Source organism: Cryptomeria japonica, chromosome 8 (genome assembly GCF_030272615.1).
Source record: "Cryptomeria japonica chromosome 8, Sugi_1.0, whole genome shotgun sequence".
Taxonomy (NCBI): Eukaryota; Viridiplantae; Streptophyta; class Pinopsida; order Cupressales; family Cupressaceae; genus Cryptomeria; species Cryptomeria japonica.
Genome location: NC_081412.1, coordinates 663,422,588 through 663,443,997, shown reverse-complemented (window position 1 = coordinate 663,443,997; position 21,410 = coordinate 663,422,588).

Below are 21,410 nucleotides of genomic sequence, written 5' to 3'. Positions count from 1 at the left end.
ACTTCTAAAGTGAGAAAACCATAATGAGATTTGATTTTCTCTCTCTTCTGAATTGTCACAACAAACGAGGAAGCATCATCTAAATCAACAATTCCTTTTATTCTGGCTGACAATTTGGCCTCTAATTCCTTAAGCCACACTTGTTTGTAGTTCAGTTGATCTGGGCCAACAAAAACTCCTAGGAGCAACTCAAAAACCTGATCAGCATACTCCTTTTTGTATAGGTTAATTTTCCTGTCAGCATTATCCACCCCTTCTGCCAATTTTACTAGGTCTTTGGAGGTGTCACAAGTGGATTTGATGATAGGATTGGCCTCTGCTTTGTCATAAGATGCATAAATAAGCTCTAAGTCCTACTCTCTTGGCTTCCACTTGTCAAAAATAGGTGTCAAAATGACCTTATCTCCATTGAACTCATTCCACATATCCAAAATCTTGCTTATACTATTATACAGCAGTGAGGTACTCATTGTATCTGCAAAACTTGAAATAGTAGCCCTTACTCTCTCCTCATATTTCTTGGCATACAAGGCCTGAGCCTGTTTCAAATTCTCTATCTCTTGAGGAGTAATCTCAATCATTTGGGAGCTATAAGGTGCTGGAGATGGAGGGAATTCAATGATGGGGCTGCTAGGTGGAGGTCTTGCAGGAGAGGAGGAGATCATTAGTGTTGAAGACTCACCTTGATGGTACTGTCCTATCAACTGGCTTTGCAACTTAGCAATGATGTTATCCTTACCTCTTACCTCCTCCTTAGCATTGTTATAAGCCTTCAAAATTGTCTCCAACTTGTCTTGGAGGTCTACTTTTTCATTGGCTTCCTTTTTTACTACTACAACACTAAACTTTGCAGTCTCTAACACAGTGCTAGCAACTTCCACCATCCCTGTGTTCTGCACTCTCTTCACTATCATTCCACCAAGGTAGCTTGACCCTGGGGTATCTTTGCTTCTCTTGTTTTCATCTCTCTTGAGAGACCACATGATGAGTGCAACATTATCCTTGCTGAAAGTAATTCCCTCCATGGGCTTGGTTTCTTTCCTCACTACCTCTAGTACCAAGGCATCTGCTATGTCCCACTCAGGGAGAATAAGAACTCCAGTTTCTGCCAACATATCTCTTCCTTGTTTAGGAGTGATGGTCTTAAATTCTTCCATCATTTCTTGTTTTATTTCCTCCTCCACCAGAGCTGGATCTTTGTGAGACTACTCACCTTTTCTCTTCTCACATCTTGCATTGTATTTGTCTATATTTTGTTTCCATACAAACTGCATAAATGCTCCTGAGGTAACAAAATTGTTATCAGCCAAGAAGTCATCATTGGCCTACTTGATCTCAGGATCGCACTCCTAGCCCTTAAGTTCATTGGTAGTGATGTTCATTTCAGTAGCAAGGGGCTCTTCTGGAATTCCCTCTTCTACCTCATCATAAGTATAGGCTATTTCTCCTAAACTACCTAAGTATATCAGTTGCTCAGCTGCTGCCTGTTCATCTCCTATGTGAATAGGGGATTGGGATGCAGAGTACAAAGGTGTATCAGATTGTACTTATTTTCCTACTCTCTGCTTCTTAGGGCTCTCTTGGATGTCAATGGCATCTTGTATCTTCCTCTTTCCTTTGGAGGTAGAGGGCTCCCTTGTTGTAGGCATCAACACACTATAACTAGATTTTTTGTGCAATGTATAATCACCAAAAGGGATTTTTCTAGTGGAGGTAGACCTACTTAAAATCATTCTTGCCTTTTCAAGGTTGCTTTTAATCACAACCTCCTTCTTTTCTTTCAGGGTTTGCATCACATCCTCAAAGCAAACAATTAAGAACTTTACTTTCTCCTCAACAGGGAAAAAGCTAGACAATGGGTCATAACTGGCATCAAACTGATGTACAAAGTCTAAGGCTTTATTATAAGCCACCCATTTTTCCTTCCTCATTTCCTGCTCATCTAAATCAAACTCATTTCTAATGAGGTCCTTAGGAAACTAAAATTGATGGGGTCTACCTCTGCACACTGCTCTCTTTCTAAACATGCCATTGAAGATGTCTTCCAGATCAGCACACCTAGATATTTTAATTGACAAATGATAGGGTTTGAGAAAGTATTCAAAACAATTCCAACCTCCCTTGGTTATTATAAATTGATGGGCTATGGTAACCGTAGGGAAAATAGTCCCTTTACCCCTGCCTGTCAGCTCTACCTCTTGTACACTACCAATTTGTCTGAGGACTTCTGCAATTCCTACTTTGAGAGGATCATGATAGGGCAACAAGAATGGAGTGCCTGTAAAACCAAAAACTCTAATAACTGTTGAGACTCGGTATAGATAAATATCACCCCAATTATGAACAATCTTTATATTCTCTGCAAATTCTTTTGGTCTAACAAATTCCAAAAGAACCTTGGGGATTCTTGGGTTTTCTGAGCAGAGGAGAGTCCTAATCTTTGATGCAAAATATTTATCAAATTTTAAGAAACTGGCATCCTCTCTGTCCCATGACAACACAGTACTCCATAGCTGCACTGACATCTTTTCTCCCTCTTTCTCTTTAATGATGTCTAATCCACTTGCAAAGTAATCACCACCTTTGAACAAAAATAGGTTCATGAGGAGTGAATACCATCTGAAAGGCCTATCTACTTTCCCATTTTTTATTCCTATTAATCCTCCATGGATAGCATCAGTAATGAAAGAAGCATAATCAAATGTTACTGCAAGGGAAGGATTCAAAATCTGAGCAATCATTAGCAAGTAGTGATTGGGCATATTCGCCTCAGCATCCTCTCCTAAAATCTAGCAGAGTGACCAATACATTCCCTTAGCCCTGAGGGTGAATAGATTCAATGAGATGGGCTCTTCAGTGTTGTGTCCTACAACTATCACCCCACCTATCTTCACAAAAATTTCCTTAAGAGGCCCATTTCTAAGGTGGTTCCTCTGTGCACTATATACTTGAGCTAATGATTTGAAGTTAATAGGTTCTAGAAAATTTGTAAACTCATTTAGTCCAAAAGCATTTCTGAACTCTTCATTATTGATTTCAACAAGGGCTTTCCCATTAATGTCTCTAATGCTTCTTGTGATTGGATCATAATTATGTGCAATTTGAGTCAATAGATCCATGTCCATGAATACTCCTGGAACTACCAACTTCCCTACATCTAACTCCTAGATGCTATTCTCTGGGGCTGGAGAATTTCTCATTCCAAATCCAACTTTGAATAACCCCATCCTAGACAACCCAACCTGTGGTTCTCTCAACCAGTTGCCCTTATCATATAGCCTATCTCCTATCTTCAAGCGAGGAGCTCTTGGCACTAATTCTTTTACTTTTGATGCCTAATTAATTGACAACATCAACTGCTCAAGAAAATCATCACAAATGGCCTTCTCCTGATAATTAACTTTCCCAGAAAATTCTCTCTTAGGTGCCATTCAAAAATGCAAGCAATTAAAATACTACCCCCAAATGGTTCAGCGACAAATCAAGACCTTAATTAAAACACCGCAAAGAAATTGCCACACAAGAGTACAAGAAAACCTATTTTTAGATTGAAGGAATCTGCTCTACAACTAAATCGACTTGCTCTGTATTTGAAGACAATAGCTCTGTATCTGATCTTCTGCAACATTTCTTCTAAATGATATCTTTACTCAATCGATAGGAGATCATATATGGTACATAGGGTCTTAACTACGACATTGATTCCGCATGCTTCGGCCATCCCTTTAGAATTGAATTCCTGAGAGAATTCAAATTTTCGCTCCAATAGGTCACAACATTCCTGCAATTCTTTCTTTTCACTCTTTCGTTGTTTCGTGAAGCATAACCTTCAGGCAATTTTGTTAAACAAAATCACGCCAACCGTCCAATCAAAAGAAACTTGATCGACCGTTACACTGACTTAACAGCCTTGCCTTCGCACTGGGCCCCACCTCCTTTTCGCCATTTCACAGACTTTATGTTTCGAACACTTCTCCTTCACAAAGCCACACCAGACATTAGATGGAATTCTAACTGCTCGATGTGTAACTCTCACCGAGACCACCAACATCTTCATTAATCACGCCTTTACCTTGACTGTTAGCGGTCTTTCGCTACTTCACGAAGCTTGAACAGCTTTCAACTTCGGGCCATGAAACAACGCGAAGTGTTGGATTAGATCAGAGATGACCATCCTTTAAGGGAAACCTTTATGCGTGCTTTACTTACGCCACCTTTTCGTTGGTTACCGGCTACTATGTGGCAATCAACCATTGGTTTTTTAAAACTGTTCAAGCCTAGATCAACATCAGCCATGTGTCTCTCCCTTTTACCACCGGTTACTCCTTGGCGGGCCCTCAACTTCTTCTGAAACCACGTGTTCATGGACACATCACCATCTAGCTTGACACCTGGATGAACCCTTTTTACTTTCACTATTTCGTGAAGCATATCCTTCAAGCACTTTGCGACCGCAAAATAATGCCAGCTGTTGGATCAAAACGAAGTTGATCCTCCTTTAACCTCATGTTTTATCTATCTTTGGGGATGAAAAACCTTTTTGCCATTTCGTAGGGCATAAAGCATGGGCATCTTACCATTGCAAATTCACGTGGGCTGTTAGATTATTTTTGACTTGATCAATGCTTAACAATCTAAACTGACTTCGGCAGACGTGGGCCCTCCGACTCAACCTCAAACACATGGCATCTAGTCACTTTCAAAGCTGATATGTCAGTCTTTCATTTGCTGAGAGAAAACATTGGGTTCCACCTCACCCTTGCCACTTGTACCTACCAGGTCACCTCTTATCCCATGGCATGACTCACCTCTAGGACCCACCTTTTAACCCTTAGACCCACCTTGTTGACTATTGTGGCTTCTGTGACATGCCACCATCTTACTCGCTCTCTAGACCAGCTGGACTATCTGCTTGGAGTGCCACATCATTTCACCATTTCGCGAAAGATAATTGTTAAGCATTTCCATTCTGTGAAATAGCGCAAACCGTTGGATTAGATTGGACTTGATCACCTTTTAGTCACTTAGAAGATCTTCGCACATAGGGTCCCACCAAAAAATTTTGCCATTTCGTGAAAGGTATTTCACTTGCAAGTTCAGGCTGTGAAATAACGCTAGTCATTGGATCTTGGACAAGATGAAACCTCTTTAAAGTGGACCAAAAGTGCCATTTAGAACAATCCTTCCTTTTGCCATTTTGCGAGTCTTAAACTACGTGCAACTTCGCCTAATGAAATAGCGAAGACCATAGATCTTCCTAAGACCTGCACACAACTTATTGGGCCCAACAACATTAGGAAGAAAATACATAAGGCGTAAAATTTTATGATTAATTCAAATGACCGCCTAGGCAAATGACAAGGGGGGACACTTCCTAAGACCCCAAGACCCATTACTTAAGTGGATAAAGTAACAAAGGAAAAGAAACCAGAGGGGTTTTGATAAAACATTGAGCAATTTAAGATTAAAACCCTAAACCCCTAGGACCTAACATAGAGCTGAAGCAATTGATAGCGTGTCTAATTCAAAATTTCAAAACTTAGCTGATTTATGGGAAAGGAAAACCCATTTTTTAAACAGTGATAATAGTGGCTCTGACTGGGGATGGTTGATCGCAAGGTCAACATAAGAAAACTCAGAAACTCTGAAGAAACGGACCAAAACACAGACCCAAACAGAAAAACATGAAAGAAACAAAATATGTACAAACAAAGGACCTACCGTGCATGGACATCAAGAGAAATAATGTTTCAGGAATTGTCCATGCACTGGAAATTCCTATATTTCATCATTCATATTCTTTGGAAAATATGAATCCTTACCATTTAAGTCACAAACCACAAAAGGGCCAATCCATAATGATTCAAACTTTCTATGCTTCCCCTTGTCCTATCCTTTTGCATTCCACTGAAGAACAATGTCATGAATTTGAAACTTCCTTAATGATGTCCTTTTATCAAAAAGTTATTTGGACTGCAATTGGATTTTCTGATTTCTCTTATGAGCCAAAGTCCTAAGCTCTTCCACCTCCACAATTTGGATCATTCTGTTTTCCATTGGTTCATATAACTCCATATCCTCATTTTGCAAGAATTTATTAACTGGAAGAAGATTATTCATTGGCAATCTGACTTGGGTACCATAAACCAGTTCAAAAGGTGACATTCCAATGGCCCTTTTTACTGTTATTCTATCTGCCCACAGAGATAACTTCAATTTTTGATCCCAAGATCTCTTATTTTCTTCTAGGATTTTCTTGATGATATTCAAAAGGCTTTTATTGCTAGATTTTGCTTGTCCATTTCCCTGAGGGTGATAAGGAAAAGAGTAAGACATGAGTATTCCATGATTGGTACAAAATCCTACAAACTCTTCCGATCTGAAACTCATGGCATTGTCCATTACCAATTTAGCAGGTATTCCAAATCTAGTTATTACATTATCCATCAGGAAATCAATGACAACCTTACTTGTAGCTCTTCTTGTAGGAATAGCTTCTATCCATTTTGTGAAATAGTCAGTGGCTACTATGAGCCATCTGTGACCTCTCCTTGACCTCTCAACAATCTCTCCAATAAAATCAATTCCCCATTGGACAAAAGGGGCTTCCACAGAGACTGGATTTAGGGGTAAGGCTCCTTCATACTTCAGCTTGGATGAAAATTTCTGACATGGGTCACATTTCCGAACATATGCATGAGCATCTTTGAATAAGATAGGCCAAAAGTATCCAACCCGGATTATCTTGCCAGCAGTTGTCTTGGCAGAGTAATGACCCCCACATACTCCATCATGCATTTCAGTCAATACCTGTTTAGCTTGGAATTCATCCAAACACATTAGCAACTCTCCATCTCTTTTTCTCCAGAATAGATCACCTTGAATGAGCACATATTTTTGGGACTTGAGTTTCAGAGTTCTTTTCTGATTATGTGTCATTCCTTCTGAGAATGCAACATCTCTTAGGAATCAAACTATCTTTGAGTACCAAGGTTGCCTTTCAATGCTAGTGACTGAGGCATCTCTGATTTCAACATTATGTATTTCTACATTCATAAGATTAGACTCAGTCATGAGCTTAGCCAAACCTAAACCTCTCACCAATTTGGTGATCTTTATCTCCAAGTCAAATTCTTGAATTCTATTAATCCATCTACATCTTTTCCCTGTAACCTCAGACTGAGACAAAATATCCTTAACTGCAGCATGTGGGACATAGGCAATGATATTTGCATTCACTAGATATGGCCTAAAATCCTTGACAGCTTTAACCAAAGCATAAGCTTGTTTCTCCATAGTCTCATATTTCAATTCTGCTGCTTGCAAAGACTTGTTGTAGGAAGCTATGGGATGTTCATATCCCTCATTGTCCTTTTGTAATAACACTGCAGCTACTGTATGGTATGAGGCAAAAGAAAATAGAGAAAAGGGCTTATTGTAATCAGGAGATTTTAATGCTGGTGCTTCTTGAATGGCTTTCTTAATTTCAGCGAAAGCCTTCGAGGCTTCTTGATCCCAACAAAATTTGGTATCTTTCTTGAGCAGCTTAACAATAGGCTTCACTATCTCTGCAAAGTTTGCAATGAATCTCCTAACAAAATTTACTTTGCCCAGAAAGGATTGAATACCTTTTACATTCTTTGGTTCAGACACCTTGTTTATTGCCTCAATTCTTTCAGGGTCTATCCTTACCCCTTCCTTGGAAACAATGTGTCCCAAAGTTTTCCTTCAGTGACTCCAAAATGACATTTCTTGGGATTTAGTGACACACCAAATTCCAGATCTTTCTTGAACACCTTCTCCAAATGTCCACAATGATCATCAGCCTTCTTAGAGAAATAGGTTAGATCATCTTGATAAACCATCATGATGATATTAATGAATTCTTTGAAGGCTACATCCATAGCTCTCTGAAATGTAGCTCCAACATTTTTCAAACAGAATGGCATTCTCACATAGACATATGTCACCCATGGAGTAGTGAAGGCAGTTTTAAACTATTCAGATTCCTTCACTAACACTTGATTGTATCCTGAAAAACCATCCATCATGGATAAAAGATCACAACCTGTCACTCACTGTAGCATAGCTTCCATATTTGGGGAAGAGTAGTTATCTTTCAAGGAAGCCACATTCAAATTTCTAAAATCTACACACAATCTAATGTCCCCCATTCTTCTTTCTTACTGGGACCAGATTGGAGACCCATGAAGAATGTCCTATAGGTTTAATAATCCCCCCTTCTCTTAATTTAGTCAATTCTTGCTGCATCTTAGTTTCTAATAGGGGATTAATGGGTCTTTGTTTCTATCTAAAAGGCTTAGCATCTGGAAGTAAAGGAACTTCATGCTGAAAAAGATCTTGTCTATACACCTTTAGGTCTTCATAAGACCAAGCAAAAACATGTTTATACTTCCTCAATAAATTAATAAGGTTAGTCCTGACATGAGGGGGTAATTTCTTCCCAATGTATACTAACTTAGGGGATGATTCAGTCCCCAGGTTTACCTCCTCTAGTTCTTCCAACTTGGTGGTAGACTGCTGATGTAAGTGACTATCATTGTAACTGAACATGCTTTCCAGCTCTACCAGCCCTTTAGGTATTTCATTGGTTTCCAACTGGAACAACTCATTTCCAAACATTGTTTCTCTATTATCAACCACTTCCACCAATGCATTGCAATCAATCTTCTATCCATCATAAACATCAACACATTGGATGAACCTAAGAATGTCTTCATCATCAACAAAAACTTGCCAATTGTACACATTATCAGGGATAGCAGGCCTAGATTTTATTTCCACAGTGGAAATACAGGTTAGTGTTGCATCATCATTTTTTAAGGCAACATTAGCTAGGAAATCTGCCATAATATTCTTTGATCGCTCTGTCCAATTAATAGAAAATGCACTAAAATGCTCAATAACATCCCAAACTGCATGTTTATATCTCTTTAATCTATCATTCTTGGATGCATATTTGGATCTTACTTGAGAGACAACCACTTTTGAATCCCCTGACACTATCAGTAGTTGGATTCCATGCTTCTTTGCAACCTCCAGCCCCAACAATAAGGGTTCATACTCTGCAGTATTATTTGTGCACTGGAAGGCCAATATGAATGAATACTTAAAGGTTATACCTGATGGGGATACAAAAAGAACACCTGCTCCAGATCCTTCTTTGGAGCAAGCTCCATCAAAATACATTTGCCATAATCCAAACTACTGTGCTTCTAATTCGACCACAATGGGGTCAGTATTCTTCAATTGGGGTAAAATTGGTTGAAGTCTAAAGTTATCAAGATCTACATCAATCATACAATTGAGCATATTAGGGTCTACATTTTCAATTACCCTAGGAGCATGTGGCTCTCTATACAATTTGACCTGATTTCCATTGATTGGGATGGTGGCATAAGATAGGTCCAATTGAACATTTCCTCCTACTGCTGCTGCCCACTGCCTGGATGGTAACATACCATAATGGGGCTTAGTATCAATAACAATAACATCCATTTTATAAGTTGCCTCAGGGAATGCTGTTATTTTTACTTCAACATATCTCATTGTACCATTCACAGGCACTTCCCTATTTTCCATAGCATAACACCTCCCATATACAGTGGTTACTGACAGTCCTAACTCTTTCATGACACCATAAGGCATCACATTAGCAACAACTCTTGAATCTATCATGCAGTTTTTTATCAACCAGTTGTTTACTAACAAAGTAACATAGAAAGGATCTACCTATGAAGGCTCTTGAGTGATAGTGATTCCAACATAAACCTCTGGGGTCTGGAACTCTTGATCCTTTCCAATTCTAGCTAAACTGGTGGGTAAGATTGTGTCATTATCATATATACTAGAGAATAAAGACAAAGTTGCATCCCCATGTTCTTTAATCTTCAATAATTCTACTAATGGGACAATGACCTTCATTTGTGTAAGAGCTTGAGCCATGTCAAATGTAGAACTATTGCTTATTTCAGTACTAGCTCTAACCCTTTCTGTCTTGAGCTGACTTGCCTTTTTCATTGTGGTAGCTCCTTGTATATCACCAGTGTTTTTATCATTGGTGCTCTTGGGTGCATCTTTAACTTGTTCCCCTTTTTCTTGACCAATCTTAGGAATAGTAGTAGCACTACTCGCTGCTCCCTTTTGAGTGACCTCTTTTATGAACATGGAACCAGGTTCACCCTGATCAGTGTCCCTCTTAGTGCTCCTCAAGTTGTAGTTGTGTTTTTCTTTGGCAATGGCAGCTTTAGTGAGACTTTTAACTTCTTCCTCACTAGGCCTTCTAAGATGAACCTATTCATCCTCAATTGTTACCACATTCAATGTAGGATGCCAATATAAGGTTAGTTGTTCTTGAACAAACCTTTCATTATCTAGCACATCACTGTATTCACTTTGTATAGAATCCTCATCACTTTCTATGATGGTTTCAAACATATTGATGTCAGGCTTAGCTTCTTGTCTCATAGATTCTTCAAGAGCCTAAGCCACTGCACACTAATGAGGAGAATGTGGTCCATCACAAGCAATACACCAGGGAGTATTTTCTATATTATGGACAGTCCTTCCCTTCAAGGGATCTGGAGTGTCCTGATTCTGAGCAATTTTGGGCTTCTCATTCTGGGGTTTACCATCTTTCCAATTGGTATTATATGGCATGTCATGCAATCTAGGGGGCCTATCTTGCCAATTATAATGAGGTTTGTCATTTTTGTTTACCTTGGTAGTTAGATCCTTCATTGCAATAGCCAACTTTTCTATCTTATCTTCCTCCTTAGCAACTTTATTAGGTTGCTGTTTTGTTTCTTGCCATAGTCTACCATCTATTCTTCTTCCTAACTTCTCGGATGCTTTTCTATTACTTCTACATTAATGGAAATTCTAAAAGAATCTCTCAAGTTATGTGGATTCTTATCTCTTAGGATATAGGCCATCTTAGAATCAAATGCATTTTAGTAGGTATTTAAACACATTTTATCATCTAATCTCATCACTTGGTACAATCTATGCATGGCCTTTTGGAATCTGGCATTGAAGTCAGTGACCATTTCATTATCAGACTTTCTGATGTTATTGAATTCATTAAGCATGAAGCTCACATTAGTCTTATCACCATACTGCTCTTGAAAACAATTTTTAAAATCCTCCCATGACCCTATGCTATTAACTGGAAGACCTCTGTACCAATCTCTTGCATCATCGACTAGGGATTGGACAAACAGTTTCATGATAACATCTTCATCCACTATCTCATAATCGTTTATTAGGTCCCCAAAATATTTCAGATGTTCCTCAACACTAATTGCATTGTTACCAGCAAATTTGTGGAGTCCGTCTCTTAACTCAGTAGGAACATGATTGGGATAACCTGGGATCCCATCAAAGAACAATTGTCTATATTGTTCTAGATTGATTGGTCTCCTTTGAAAAGGGGTAATAGCTGTATTGTTTCCCATGGTCATTCTAACTTTTGGAATTGGAGATTGAGATACTTGGGTGTATTGACTATTCACAGGGATTTGACTCACTGAGGCTATATTAGTAGGCACTGTGGGTTGAATCTTGACCAGGGGAAGGGAAACTTGTTGAGGATCAGGCTTACTAAGGTCTTCTGATGGAAAGGTGATAGGGGGGCCCTTTAAGTAACTAATTTTTCTTTTTACTTCCTGATTTGCCACTTCCAACTCAACTTTCTCTAATTCCATTTGGAGATCCTCTTTTTCTTTCCTCATTCTCTCCATTTCCCTCTCATGTGCTGACAACCTATGAGAAATCTCCTCTACAGTTTTAGATTCAATTCCATCATCCACCCATTTCTATTTTCCTTTATCTACATTAGTCCTAGGAAGCTGGGAATCACTACATACTTCCTTGTTTGGTTGGACTACTGACCTATAAGCTTGCTTGGCATTGGGGATCAAAATTTCTCTGATCACAGGGCCTTCCTCATCACTCTTTTCCTTTTCCTTGGCTAGCACTTCGAGATCAGCTATTTGTCTAAGAAGTCTATCTCTCTCCATTAATTTAGCTTTGACTTCCTTCCCCCTATTTGAGTTCCTTTTGGGCTCTTAGGGAAATTAGATGGTGAACTCTTTTATTCAGATCTTCAATTTCTTGGGATATTTCATCTTCATCAGGGAAATTTTCCTCAGAGTCTAATATATTGACATAATCTATGTCAATCAAACTAATGTTTCCATCAATTGTTCTAGGCAGAGAGTGTCTAATTGCATTTGAATTGGTCCTATCTCTTGCAGAAACACTAACATGGGATAAATCTTGATTTAAGACATGTGCATTATCAATATTTCCAAACAATCCATAATGGAAACCTAATATATCTTGCTTAGAATCTCTAGAAGAAGAATTAGACTTTGCGTAAATAGGTCGATCAGGCATCTTACTAGTATAATTATTCTTGTGTACCCAAGCAACATTTGATGGCTCATGTAACACTGATCTCTTCTGGCTCCTTCGTGACTGCTCTAGTAAACCTTCCTACAAAGTTTCACGAGGATGCTTCTTCATGAATGATCTAGTGTTTTTTCCTCCTTGCATTATGCTTGTTTTCCTTTTAAGATGATTTATACTTCACAAGGACTGGTTTCAAAAGAATAGAGTCACCACCCACAAGAATATGGGAATTATGAAAACAAGCTTTAGAATAATACGCAGGAATTCAAGACACACCACAATTTTCTTTACAACTTAAGCACAAAACTGCGTCTGGATCCTTAATGTGACTCTCCCCTGCAAAGTCGCCACTTTTGTTGTCTTCAAAATTTGATTCACTTCAACATCCTTATAATGAAATGATTAAACTCTGTGCAGAAGCGATATTAAAGGGAAGGAAACTCTTAGGACAACATATGACAAGGTTTGATTTAACCTTCTAAACTTCGGACCTACTTAGAGTCCAGGTGGGTAAACCTTTGTGAACTAAATTCACACTTTCAAAAGATAAATCTACAGCAAACCAGTCCAAAAAACCAGTGGATCTAATCACCTTGAAACTAACTGAACAAAGGAATGAAAATTATACTCATATTTAGTATTTTGACCTACAAAACATGTAATATACAACTTCAATCTATACCAGTGCCTTATCCAAGGTCACAGAGTCATCTAAATTCAAATAATACTCCCCAAACAAAATATCTTTACACATCCCATTGGCGCGGCTTCTATTAATCCTTGTATATGCCTGACACACACGAGAATTTATGCATACCAAATCAAACTATGCTCATCAAGATTCAAAGTATCCTACAGAGAATTTATTGGTAGAAGTGATCCCCACATATTTAATTTCCCTCCTAAAGAGAAAAGTTGGCAAACACATCTACTGAAAGTTGCCTTACAACCCTATTGAAACAAAATAACCCTAGATTATTCAGAATGAAACAGTAAACAATTGTAAGCACATTTGAAGACAACACAAAGTTTTACTCAAAACCGATGGCCTGTATGTTGATATATTCTTCAAGAATGTATTACAAAAACTTTTGAATATTGTCCATTAAACTTAGAAAAGCTTAGATATAAATTTCTGCAGTGTTTTCTTACAATTCTTTGCGATCCTTCTACTCTTAGTCCTGGTATCCATTTATAACCATATGGATGCAACTAGTTTTGAACTTTCCTAGGAGAATTTTTTACAATCATTCCTTTTCCAAAGGAAGTTACAAAGCCTTTTACAAAAATAGTTACAAGTCCTTTTCGACCTCTGCAGCTTCTTCAACTTGTTGTCCGATTGCAACTTCTTCTAACTGTTCAGGAGTGCCCTCTAACTGCTCTACATCCTGGATGGTATACTTTCTTGTCCATTCATTTTACACATCATCAATTTGCCATGCAAAATTAATCACTTTTGTCTTAGCCTTGGTCAACCTTTTCCAGGCATTTCTCATCTTGTTGACTTCTGAATTGAGAAAACCATAATGAGATTTTATTTTCTCTATCTTTTGAATTGTCACAACAAAAAAGGAAGCATCATCTAAATCAACAATTCCTTTTATTCTGGGTGATAGTTTGGCCTCTAATTCCTTAAGCCACACTTGTTTGTCCTTCAATTGATTTGGGCCAACAAAAACTCCTGGGAGCAACTCAAAAAGCTGACCAGCATACTCCTTTTTGTACAGGTTAATTTTCTTGTCAGCATTATCCACCCCTTCTGCCAATTTTACTAGGTCTTTGGTGGTGTCACAAGTGGATTTGATGATAGGATTGGCCCCTACTTCATCATAAGATGCACAAATAAGATCTAAGTCCTACTCTCTAGGCTTCCACTTGTCAAAAATAGGTGTCAAAATGACCTTATCTCCATTGAACTCATTCCACCTATCCAAAATCTTTCTTATACTATTATATAGTAGTGAGGCACTCATTGTATCTGCAAAACTTGAAATAGTAGCCCTTACTCTCTCCTCATATTTCCTGGCATACAAGGCCTGAGCCTATTTCAAATTCTCTAGCTCTTGAGTAGTAATCTCAATCATTTGGGAGCCAGAAAGTGCTGGAGATGTAGGGAATTCAATGATGGGGCTGCTAGGTGGAGGTCTTGCAGGAGAGGAGGAGATCATCAGTGTTGAAGACTCACTTTGATGGTATTGTCCTGTCAACTGGCTCTACAAATTAGCAATGATGCTATCCTTACCTCTTACCTCCTCCTTAGCACTGTTATAAGCCTTCAAAATTGTCTCCAACTTGTCTTGGAGGTCTACTTTTTCCTTGGCTTCCTTTTCTGCTACTGCAACACTAAACTTTGCAGTCTCTAACACAGTGCTAGCAGCTTCCACCACCCTTGTGTTCTGCACTCTCTTCACTATCATTCCACCAAGGTAGCTTGATCCTAGGGTATCTTTGCTTCTCTTATTTTCATCTCTCTTGAGAGACCACATGACAAGTGCATCATTATACTTGCTGAAAGTAATTCCCTCCATGGGCTTGGTTTCTTTCCTCACTACCTCCAGTACCAGGGCATTTGCTATGTCCCACTCAGGGAGAATAAGCACTCAAGCTTGTGCCACCATATCTCTTCCTTGTTCAGGAGTGATGGTCTTAAATTCTTCCATCATTTCTTATTTTATTTCCTCCTCCACCAGAGCTGGATCCTTGTGAGACTGCTCACCTTTTCTCTTCTCACATTTTGCATTGTATCTGTCTATATTTTGTTTCCATACAAACTGCATAAATGCTCTTGAGGTAACAAAATTGTTATCAGCCAAGAAGTCATCATTGGCCTACTTGATCTCAGGATCCCACTCCGAGCCCTTAAGTTCATTGGTAGTGATGTTCATTTTAGTAGCAAGGGGCTCTTCTGGAATTCCCTCTTCTACCTCATCATAAGTATAGGCTATTTCTCCTAAACTGCCTAACTGTATCAGCTGCTCAGCTGCTGCCTATTCATCTCCTATGTGAATAGGGGATTGGGATGGAGAGTACAAAGGTGTATTAGATTGTACTTATTTTCCTACTCTCTGCTTCTTAGGGTTCTCTTGGATGTCAATGGCATCTTGTATCTTCCTCTTTCCTTTGGAGGTAGAGGGCTCCCTTGTTGTAGGCATCAGCACATTATAACTAGATTTCTTGTGCAGTGTATAATTACTAGAAGGGATTGCTTTAGTGGAGGTAGACCTACTTAAAATCATTCTTGCCTTTTTAGGGTTGCTTTTAATCACAACCTCCCTCTTTTCTTCCAGGGTCTGCATCACATCCTCAAAGCAAACAATTAAGAACTTTACTTTCTCCTCAACAAGGAAAAAGCTAGACAATGGGTCATAATTTGCATCAAACTGATGTACAAAGTCTAAAGCTTTCTTATAAGCCACCCATTTTTCCTTCCTCAGTTCCTGCTCATCTAAATCAAAATCATTTCTAATAAGGTCCTTAGGAAACTGAAATTGATGGGATCTACCTCTGCACACTGCTCTCTTTCTAAACATGCCATTGAAGAAGTCTTCTAGATCGGCACACCTGGATATTGTAGTTGACAAATGATAAGGTTTGAGAAAGTCTTCAAAATAATTCCAAACTCCCTTGGTTATTATAAATTGATGGGCTATGGTAATCGTAGGGAAAATAGTCCCTTTACCCCTGTTTATCAGCTCTGCCTCTTGTACACTACCAATTTGTCTGAGGACTTCTGCAATTCCTACTTTGAGAGGAACCTGATAGGGCAACAAGAATGGAGTGCCTCTAAAACCAAAACTTCTAAAAACTGTTCAAACTGGTTATAGATAAATATCACCCCAATTATGAACAATCTTTATATTCTCTGCAAATTCTTTTGTTCTAACGAATTCCAAAAGAACCTTGGGGATTCTTGGGTTTTCTGGGCAAAGGAGAGTCCTAATCTTTGACACAAAATATTTATCAAATTTTAAGAAACTGGCATCCTCTCTATCCCATGACAACATAGTACTCCATAGTTGCACTGACATCTTTTCTCCCTCTTTCTCCTTAATGAGGTCTAGACCACTTGCAAAGTAATCACCACCTTTGAACAAAAATAGGTACATGAGGAGTGAATACCATCTGGAAGGCCTATCCACCTTCCCATTTTTTATTCCTATTAATCCTCCATGGATAGCATCAGTAATGAAAGAAGCATAATCAAATGTTACTACAAGGGAAGGATTCAAAATCTGAGAAATCATTAGCAAGTAGTGATTGGGCATATTCACCTCAGCATCCTCTCCTAAAATCTAGCAGAGTGACCAATACATTCCTTAGCCCTAAGGGTGAATAGATTCAATGAGAAGGGCTCTTCAGTGTTGGGTCCTACAACTGTTAACCCACCTATCTTCACAAAAAGTTCCTTAAGAGGCCCATTTCTAAGGTGGTTCGTCTGTGCACTATATACTTGAGCTAATGATTTGACGTTAATGGGTTCCAAAAAATTTGTAAACTCATTTAGCCCAAAAGCATTTCTAAACTCTTCATTATTGATTTCAACAAGGGCTTTCCCATTAATGTCTCTAATGCTTCTTGTCACTACATCATAATTATGTGCAACTTGATTCAATAGATCCATGTCCATGAATACTCCTGGAACTACCAACTTCCCTACATCTAACTCCTAGATGCTATTCTACGGGGCTGGAGAATTTCTCATTCCAAATCCAACTTTGAATAACCCCATCCCGGACAACCCAACCTGTGGATCTCTCAATGAGTTACCCTTATCATATAGCCCTTCTCCTATCTTCAAGCGAGGAGCTCTTGGCACTAATTCTTTTACTTTTGATGCCTAATTAGTTGACAACATCAACTGCTCAAGAATATCATCACAAATGGCCCTCTCCTAATAATTAACTTTCCCAAAAAGTTTCTCTCTTAGGTTCCATTCGAAAATGTAAGCAATTACCCCCAAATGGTTTAGCGACAAATAAAGACCTTAATTAAAACACCACAAAGAAATTGCCACACAAGAGTACAAGAAAACCTATTTTTAGCTCGAAGGAATTTGCTCTGCAACTGAATTGACTCACTTTGTATTTGAAGACAATAGCTCTGTATCTGCTCTTCTGCATCAATTCTTTTGAATGATATCTTTACTCAATCGATGGGAGATCATATATGGTACCTAGGGTCTTAACTGCGACATTGATTCCGCATGCTTCAGCCATCCCTTCAGAATTGAATTCCTAAGAGAATTCAAATTTTCGCTCCAACAAGTCACAACATTCCTGCAATTCTTTCTTTTCGCTCTTTTGGTGTTTCATGAAGCATAACCTTCAGGCAATTTCGTTAAACAAAATCATGCCAACCATCCAATCAAAAGAAACTTGATCAACCGTTACACTGACTTAACAACCTTGCCTTCATGATGGGCCCCACCTCCTTTTCACCATTTCATAGACTTTATCTTTTGAACACTTCTCCTTTGCGAAGCCACGCTAGACGTTAGATGGAATTCTAACTGCTCGACGTTTAGCTCTCACTGGGACCACTGACATCTTCATTAACCACGCCTTTACCTTGACTGCTAGCAGTCTTTTGCTACTTCACGAAGCTTAAATAGCTTTCAACTTCGAGCCACGAAACAATGCGACGTGTTGGATCAGATCAAAGATGACCATCCTGTAAGGGAAACCTTTATGCGTGCTTTACTTATGCCGCCTTTTCATTGGTTATTGGCTTCTACGTGGCAATCAACTATTGGTTGTTTAAAACTGTTCAAGCCTAGTTCAATGTCAGCCTCGTGTCTCTCCCTTTTACCATCGGTTACACCTTGGCGGGCCCTCAACTTCTTCTGAAACCACGTGTTCATGGACACGTCACCATCTAGCTTGACACATAGATGAACCCTTTTTACTTTCGCTATTTCATGAAGCATATCCTTCAAGCACTTTGCGACTGCAAAATAATGCCAGCTCTTGGATCAAAATGAAGTTGATCCTCCTTTAACCTCATGTTTTATCCATCTTTGGGGATGAAAAACCTTTTCACCATTTCGCAGGGCATAAAGAATGAGCATCTTACCATTGCGAATTCATGTAGGCTGTTAGATTATTTTCGACTTGCTCGATGCTTAACAATCTAAACTGACTCTGGCAGACGTGGGCCCTCCAACTCAACCTCAAACACCTGGCATCTAGTCACTTTCAAAGCTGATATGTCAGTCTTTCATTTGCTGAGAGAAAACACTAGGTTCCACCTCACCCTTGCCACCTGTACCTGCCAGGTCACCTCTTATCCCGTGGCATGACTCACCTCTGGGACCCACCTTTAAATGTTTAGACTTGCCTTGCTAACTATTGTGGCTTCTGCCACATGCCACCATCTTACTCACTCTCTAGACCAGTTGGACTATCTCCTTGGAGTGCCACGTCATTTTGCCATTTCACGAAAGATAATTATCAAGCATTTCCTATCTGCGAAATAGCGCGAACCGTTGGATCAGATTGGACTTGATCACCTTTTAGTCACTTAGAAGATCTTTGTATGCAGGATCCCACCAAAAACATTCACCATTTCACGAAAGGTATTTCACTTGCAAGTTCGGGCTGTGAAATAACACCAGCCGTTGGATCTTGGAGGAGATGAAACCTCTTTAAAGTGGACCAAAAGTGCCATTTAGAACAATCCTTCCTTTCGCCATTTTGCGTGTCTTAAACCATGCGCAACTTCATCTAATGAAATAGTGAAGACCATAGATCTTCCTGAGACCTGCGCACAACTTATTGGGCCCGACAAAATTAGGAAGAAAATACATAAGGCATATTTTACGATTGATTCAAATGACCAGCTAGGCAAATGACAAGGGGGGACACTTCCTACGACCCCAAGACCCATTACTTAAGTGGATAAAGTAATGAAGGAAAATAAACCAGAGGGTTTTTTATAAAACATTGAACAATTTAAGATTAAAACCCTAAACCCCTAGGACCTAACACAGAGCTGAAGCAATTGATAGCATGTCTATTTCAAAATTTCAAAACTTAGCCAATTTATGGGAAAGGAAAACCCATTTTTTAAACAATGATAACATAGTATACCAAAAAAAATTGAACTGAAACACTTGAACAATTTAGTAGTCAAACGGTATAATAGATTTACTAACAAACCAGTTAAGACAAATGTAAACCAAACAACAAATAAGGCATTCACCTATAAGAGCACAATCACCATAACATAAGAAAGTTTGACGTGGAAACCCAAATGGGAAAAACCACAGTGGGCAGAAACTCATAGGTAACTATCTGCAGAATAGAAACCAGACTGGTTAAGTTCATACAATGTTCTTCATTATAACAGATCCTGTTAGTAATCTAGATCTTTGTTAGGAGATAAGTCCAATTAAAGACTACCTTGTGAGAGGATTTCAGATTCACAGTTGTGAACCACCTTGTTAGAGGATTTACAAAGGCTTTTTTGGGCCTACTCGCTTAAGGGTTTTAGACTTGTCAAAGATGTGAGTAATCAAAAAGTGACTGATCTAGAAAATAGCGCAGTTTGCTTGGTTAGATCCTTGATAGCTCATTGTTAATGCATTTCAGCATTACTTCAGTCTTCAATATCTCCACACTTTGTTTCTTCACATAGATCTAATCTTCTCTTCTATAATCGCATAGACAAAAACCTCATCAACCACCTAAAACCCTAACAACTTCTAAAACCCTAGACATGATGTCCTTATAAAGGAATCTGATTTAATGTCAGTCCAATAGGATTACATTTGCAAGTTCCTAGGTTCAGTGCATCTAGACACATTTGGTAACATGACATAGAATCACCGCCAAAGTGTCGGTGGATGATAACTCATCACAAAAATATCGATTGGTAACTCATCACAGAGTAATACCAGTTCATACATTTAACTGATTACCAATTTTCAAAATGAGGACTGGGAAAAATGATAACTGCCACTTTATTCCTTCATTCCGCTTGAGATCCTCGAGCCGCTTCAAGTCTACATACCACTTTGGGTCTTCAGTCAGTTTGTGACTGGTAAGCACCTTCTATAAAACACCAATAGTCTAAAGACTATAATACATAATACTAGTTGGAACAAATACTGGTTGAGCATAACTCATACATACAAAAAGTGATCTCAAAGCAAGTGTGTGTCCATCAATGACAATCACAACATCATCAAAATGCCAACAAAAACTAGCAAAAAAGCGCCAAAAAGCCAGCGACAACCGGCCAAACCAGACAAAGCACTTAAAAGGTACTATTTTATGTTTTTTCAGGGCATTAGCCAAGTTACTGCTAATCCCATATAGTTCTTTGATATTATCCCTAAGATTAGGGATTTCCTTAGTAGACGCCACAACAACTTTTTTCAAGCTCACCCTAGTTCTCTTTTCCACTCCACCAGGAGTAGAATCCCTAATCCCAATCTCAATAGCATCTTCAGAAATGTTGAGGTCCACCACTGGTTTGGGAGAGTTGGAGCTTTCAAAGACCTTAGAGATTTCCTCTAGGTTCTTTTTAACATTAGTCAAGATGTTCGGAATCATTCCCAGCAGGTTTTTCATTGTCGCTTTACCTTCTTCCAGATAGTCAATCTGAGCTTCCATCTTCTTATCTTTTTCCCCCATGTCCTGCTTCCATTGCTTCTGGTTCCTATCATCTTCCTTCCATTTCTCATCCATTTGTTTACCAGTTTTTTCCATATTCTTTAAAAATTCATATGTCCACCTGTCAAAACCCAATCTAGCCTCGGTAAGTTTTTTGAGGTTATCTAGGAATAACCCTTCTCCAGTAGCCTCCTTATCCTTACTCAGACTATCCTTAGCCATTTCCTTCTTAGGTTCCTTATTCTTCTCCCTCTTAGAATCCATTTCTTTTTCCTCATTAACCTTATCATCCTTCTCCACCATAGGCTGGCTGTTGACATTGCCTAAGCTAGCACTATGAATTGGACTATCTTGGTCGGA